We start from the raw sequence: 259 nt of genomic DNA, 5'->3' as shown, positions 1-259 counted from the left end.
GCAGGGGGCCAGCGACAAGGCGCACAGATGTGGTGACACAGGGCAGGGATGCGGTGACAGGGGTAGGGCTGGGTGATGTGGCTGCAGACTGGGTGACACGGGCAAGGCTGGGTGGCACAGGAAGGGATGCGGGGACTTGGGGATGGGGTGGAGTGACAGGCAGCAGGAGGTGGCAGGTCAGGGCAGGGTGACAAGGCAGGGGTAGGTGACATGGGGCAGGGGTAGGTGGCATGGGGCAGGGTAGGTGACATGGGGCAGG

This window comes from Cariama cristata, unplaced genomic scaffold, assembly GCF_000690535.1.
Source record: "Cariama cristata isolate BGI_N322 unplaced genomic scaffold, ASM69053v1 scaffold12462, whole genome shotgun sequence".
NCBI classification, from domain to species: Eukaryota; Metazoa; Chordata; class Aves; order Cariamiformes; family Cariamidae; genus Cariama; species Cariama cristata.
Note: the sequence above shows the minus strand (reverse complement) of the source record.